Source organism: Phyllopteryx taeniolatus, chromosome 8 (genome assembly GCF_024500385.1).
Source record: "Phyllopteryx taeniolatus isolate TA_2022b chromosome 8, UOR_Ptae_1.2, whole genome shotgun sequence".
Taxonomy (NCBI): domain Eukaryota; kingdom Metazoa; phylum Chordata; class Actinopteri; order Syngnathiformes; family Syngnathidae; genus Phyllopteryx; species Phyllopteryx taeniolatus.
The window spans coordinates 2,357,883-2,364,219 of record NC_084509.1 but is presented as its reverse complement, the minus strand read 5'-3'; the positions used below and the strand labels follow the sequence as shown (position 1 = coordinate 2,364,219).

The following is a 6,337-nucleotide window of genomic DNA, read 5'->3' as shown; positions in this document are numbered from 1 at the left end:
ATCCTGGGCATTACAAACCCAAACATGATAAAAGGACATCAAAGATAGTAATATATATATATATATATATATATATATATATATATATATATATATATATATATATATAGGTGTTGCATGGCACCTTTACCCTAAAATGCATGTTTTTGGAATGTGGAAGGAAATTGGAGGAAACCCACGCAAGCAGAACATGCAAATTTCCCAAAGGTAGTTAAATTAACGATAACAAACGAAAAATAAAAACAGCAGTATTTCAAATGAACACTTTTACAACATTCTTAGAAAATCACAATTTCCAATCACTAGTGACCTATTTTTAGAACGGGCCCACAGGCGATTCATGGGGTTCCTGGGGGCTACCTGGTGACCCCTGGCCTAATGGGATCAATGCCATACTGAGTGGGGTTTGAGGCAAAAAGGGAATGGAGACGAATGGCCAGACAAATGTGTGCCGGAACCGGAAAATATCTATGAGTCATATTTCATCCTGTTCCTCTGTTTTCAAGAAGGTAATTTACTTCCATTTGAATGAATTATTGCTTGATAAGGAATGAGACTGAGCTCATTCTTGATTTTTTTAATTCATTGTTATGTGCTGATCTCAACATGATTTTATTTTTTTCGTGTAACAGATTTGAGGTGTGTGGAAACAAATGGACTGTAAATAATTTTGTGGATTGTTCCATTTTTAAGTGCTGGCTGTATTATGTGTACAAAACATGGGCATATATCAGACAGCAATGTGGACACAATGTATTTATCAGATTCTGGCCCAATACAGACAAATGGAAATGTATTACGTAGGCACTTACAAAAGATGGATCACTTACCTACTGACATTTTCAGATTGCGACAGTTGTTGTTACCGACATACCTGTACTGCCAACAATGTTTTAGAATACAAAAAAAAAAACAACACACAAAGGTTAAAAAGGCTTTGGCAAGTTGAATAGAATGAGGAAGAGCTCAAATATTCCTTTGAATTTTATTCAAACATGCTTAAGCTTACATTGGCAATTTTTGAGTAGCAATATTTAGCAACGCATAAAGCATTGGTGAAGAGCCAGTTAAAAAGATCATAGCACATCGTGTGTTGACTTCTGTCAATAAAATATTGGTAAATGATTTATCCGATGCATGAAAAATGGGAAGACGTGGGGACTTTACTGTCAATGACCCTAGATAAACACCCAGTGTGTTGACATACTGTTACTAAAATAGCATGAAATGAAAACCTTTGTAGAAAAATGCTGTCAATGTTTCTGATATAATTTACATATCTCTGTAGTGACACTGCAGGAAAAACTGACAACGTGACAGAGTAGAAAAACATTATAGAGGCAATAAATATTAATGAGTGTCTCGGAAAAAAACAAAGCATGACTCATGGTCCTTTTTAGACTGTATCTGACTTTAAATTTATTTAAAGAGGATATATTATGGAAATGTGAATTATTATTATTATTTTTTATAATCTGTCCTGTTCAGTTGTACGGCCATGCAGAATGGTGGCTCTGTATGCCTTTTGCGCTGGAACAGTTTTGCTGTGCAACAGGCAAGTTGTTAAGAATAAAAATCTACTCTATATTATTTTGAGACTTGGTTTACCGAAGGAAGGAGGAGTTGTAGGATTAGTAATCTATCCTGGTGGTAATTTTATTTTGTGTTTCCACCCCAAAAAATGGGGGGGGGGGGGGAAATGCAGCTTTGCAGAATTTTTTTTAAAACTACTATAAAGAATAAAATGAAGTGTCAACTTTTAAGTACGTGATGGGGCCTCAGATTATAATGTTGCTGGATGCAAATAGAACCATTCATGCGACTCGTCAAATGGCGCGAATGCACACCGAGTGACATGTATTGACGAGACCTGAGTAGGGTGAGCGCGCAAAATTTCGCTTCTTCGCCCATGCGTTCGGTTTGGGAAATTTGAACTACAAGCCACAAATCATGTCGCAACAGCCAATCAGCTTCAAGAATGGTAAGTAAAGGGCCAGCCTGGGGGACGGAGCGTCCTGCTGGGCGATGTGGCCACTCAAAGTGCACCGTCGCCGGCTGCGAGAGTCTCGGGGCGGCGGAGCTCGAATGGGGAATAGAACTAGGAAGAAAAAACCAGCTCGGGGGACACAACGTGTTTGCCAGTCAGCTACAGCCACATACAATATGGTAAGTGGTCTTTCTGTATTCTAAACGTGTAGATGAGGTCATGGAAGTAGAACAAAGATGCTGGTCTTGAGTACACTGTGCGCGTGTTTGTTATTCTGCACCAGTGGCCAAGACTGATGTCACACGAGGGCTGTAACCCGGGGAACATTACAACTGCGGTCCAGAGCCATAAATGGAGTGTGTTGGATTTCAACGCATATAATATCTTGGATTATTATTATGATATTTATTTGGATTATTTATCATAAGTGATGCCCATTCATGTGCATATAGTCATATATCTCTATATCTATATATATATATAGATATATATCCATCCATCCATTTTCTACCGCTTATCCGGGTCGGGTCGCAGGGGCCGTAGCTTTAGCAGGGACGCCCAGACTTCCCTCTCCCCAGCCACTTCATCCAGCTCTTCCGGGGGGATCCCGAGGCGTTCCCAGGCCAGCCGAAGGACGTAGTCTTTCCAGCGTGTCCTGGGTCGTCCCCGGGGTCTCCTCCCGGTGGGACATGCCCGGAACACCTCACCAGGTATATATATATATATATATATTACATAATGTCAACTCCAGTCTGAGAGGGACAAAATGGCTAACGTCATAGCGACGGCCTTAGATCACAAGTTTAGGCCCCTGTTTAATGATGAATTTAGACAGCCGATTTTGATATCTGTTGTTGATCACTCACTCACTCCCCCCCCCCCCCCCCCCCCCGTTACCATGCCACTGCCGCACACGCTTTGAGTGAACAGGAACGGTGCCACGGCTTTTTTACAAATTGCTGCAATTCATGTGAACAACATGTTTGCGCATTTGTGGCATTGAGTGGTTTTAAATGTTAATGCAGCCTGAAAAATCACATTTTCTGACATTCATGACTCCTCAATGTGTTTTTTCATTGGTCGTGTGACGTATTCCCAATGCATTTGTGATCCAACAGATGAGTCCACTTATCAGGCTGAATATTTACTACAACTTTCTACCGAGGGATAATTTAACACACACTCCCTTTCTCTACCTCTGCTAATATCATCTAGAGCAGCGTTTAACAACCTTTATTGAGCCACAGCACAGCACCAAACAAAAATGATACAAAAAAGGTATATACTGTATGCTGAAATAGTAAAGGTCTCCTCTCAGTTTACTGAAAAATCTAGTAACTTGGTGTGTAATCTGGCCGTGTTTAGAAGACAACAAAGCTGATATACTGCAGGATTCTATGAATATTCTTTTGTATGAATGGCAACAGGTGGATACACAGGTTTAAGGCACCTTCTGACATCTAATGAAAGAACACTGAATTGCTCTGCCTGTATGCTATGCGTCACTGGCATAGATGATGAATAAATATAGATTATTTATCGTAAACAAATACTTGTCTTGAAAATGCAAAGAAGTGAAAGTGGATCATTTTTTACGGCACACATGATGATCTCACACTAATGTGCCTTGGCACAGTGGTTAGGAAGCACCAGTCTAGATAACAAGCAGAATGAAGGAAACCTATCAAGCTGACTGCTCTTTATTTCAAGGTCAAAAGCATCTAATGATATCTTGCTTGCACCTCTTGCACATTTTAGTACAAAACCACTTCCTCAATAGCATCTCACTTCCTGTCGGGTGGTTAGAATAAATGTTAGCGTTTGAAATGTAAAACCCACAATCGTAACTCTTTTTTAATACTGTAGTTTAATAGAGTGTTGTAGTCTAAACACCCAGTTACGTGTTCAGAATCTTGTGTTTAGTGACAACAACGCAGCATTTGGAGTCTTATACTAGACATATAGATTTTGTCAATGTATTCATAGACTGTAAACACTACGCCCAGCAGAGAACAGAAGCAAAAGTGTCACAGAAAAATCTTCAATGCCATCAGGAAAGCTAACTTCAGATATAGCACGCTGGGTGGAAAAACAACATGTGATTCTGCAGACAGTTAAATAGAAAACCGAGCAAGAAACACTAGAACAAAAGAAATGGACAGAAGAAGCTGAAAAAGACATAGGGGACACAGGAGTTAAATGATGAAGTCATACAAATGCTTTGTAAGAGTTGTCGCAGGATGTTACATTTGTAGAAACAAAAGGAACAGAACCTATGCATGATCATTTAGGCTACTGAGTGCAGCAGCCTGCCCTGCTCTTCCTGTAGTGTTCTCAAGGAAACATCCGGATGTCACGCCTCATGTCATCATCAGTCTCATCAAGCATGATGTGTAAACGTCTAATCATTTTTTTGGGATGAAAAAGAACTGGGTCACTGGGAGGCACGTAAGCGCACGGCACAGGAAAAAAAAACTAAGAGCAAAAAAATGTCCTCTCAAATATCAACACAATGTCGCAGCCATCCTTTTACAGTGTGTGGTGAAAGTGAAAGGCAACTATTAAATGCAACAATAAAAGCAATTTGGGCTAAAGTAGACAGCAGGCTGATTCCCCATAATGTGACAATAAAACAAGAGACAGCAACGTTGTCTTTTACTACGTAGAATGTTTCTAGATGCTTTTATTGAATCATTTATTGCATCATCCCCTGCAAAATCTGTGATCACATCCCAGTTGAAACCTTAGAAGTCGATTAAAAGGACATTTGCAGCATGGAGTGGAATGTGTGTTAAATCTCTCTTAGCTTTTGTAACGACAAAAGATGCAATTAACAGACTGTTTATGCTGGGCTGGATCCAATTCCTAGTGAGCTTCTGTAGTCTAGTCAACCTCCTTTGTTTCTTTGTTTAATGGACGCTCACTCTGGTTGAGTTAGCTATGCAGACTTTCCTAAGGTGCAGCATGCGGTTTACATGTGTTTGCACTTTTTGCAAGCGGTGAAATCTTACTAAACAGCACCAGACTTGCCTGGAGGCAAAGTGTCTACAGCATCAAAATGCAAATATGTTGACATTATACAACAACGCCATCTGCAAAGGTAATTCAGTTTTATATGAGGGCAATTGGTCATTCGTAGAACAGAGAGGCATCAGAAGTTTGAATCCGAATAACATAAATGTGGCGGCTAATGATTTACAAGCGTCCCCTTGTTCGGAAAGCTATAAACAATGCTTATAGGCAACGCAGTCCTCCTGACTGACCTTTGTTTTATTCCTAACTGTGCAAATATTTGCTGGTTCAAAACAGTACATTAGCAATTCCATGGCATCTCTTATTGTTACATATTCACCTGTGGAAACTCAACATTGGGGGCAGGGGAAGCAGTGCCCACTCAGATCCATCTTCAATGCACTGTTTTTCTTTCTTCCCAGTATGTATTTAATACAGAGCAGCGATCCAAATGTTTTCAACTGTGATGCACTAGTTAAGTTAATATGTACAAATGCCATCCATTTTTCATAACGCTTCTCCTGTTCAGGGAAACGAGGAGCTGTAGCCTATCCCATCTGATGAGGCAAAAGGTGCAGGACGCCCACCACCTTAGTGAGGATAAGCGGAATGGAAGATGGATGGATGGATGGATGGATGAATGGATGAATGAATGAATGAATGATGATTCAGTTGTGAAATATTTTACAATGAATCATAAGTGAATGCACAACCTGTGGTTATACAGTACTGTATGTTATACAGTACTGTTGAACTACGCTGCTGTTAACTGCAGGTGTACTTCATGTTTTGATGTTTGATAACTCATTTTTGAAGCGACAATGTGGAACAATTTACACCTTAACGCAATATCTTCAAAATCATGACTTTACTTAAATCTGCGGCAAAAATATTCCTTATGTTACTTTGGATGAAATAAGGTAGTATTCTCAGTTTTGGTAGTGTCTTCAGCTCCATAGCCTTGCACATATACACACAAAGATCAGATCAGTATTAAGTTAATTAACAGACCTCCAACCAATGATATATTTCCAGGTCCGTGGCCACCAGTCTTTCTTTATCTTGAGCAAAGGGGAAGTCATCAGACATCCATATCTGTTAATGAAACTAACGAGAACAGGACAAGATGAACTGACACAAGACGTATCGTTGTATTCCACGCAGTAAAACTACAGCATCACCATGCAGTACGTGTTGTCACTTGTTATCAAAGTTAAGCAAAGGTTTTATTGTTTGTACATTTTAATATTACATGTGAGGCACATTCGAGACACCTTCGCATTATGCGTTCATCAATCATCACATAATATTGAGCCTTTCTTTGTTTTTACGTGTTAC

At 39.7% G+C, this 6,337-nt stretch overlaps 1 long non-coding RNA gene across 1 annotated transcript in view; it reads right to left on the bottom strand.

The window, feature by feature from the left end:
- LOC133481984 (uncharacterized) overlaps positions 1–6,337 on the bottom strand; it is a 141,251-nt gene that overhangs the window by 21,660 nt on the left and 113,254 nt on the right. The gene's annotated exons all lie outside the window — the stretch shown is intronic.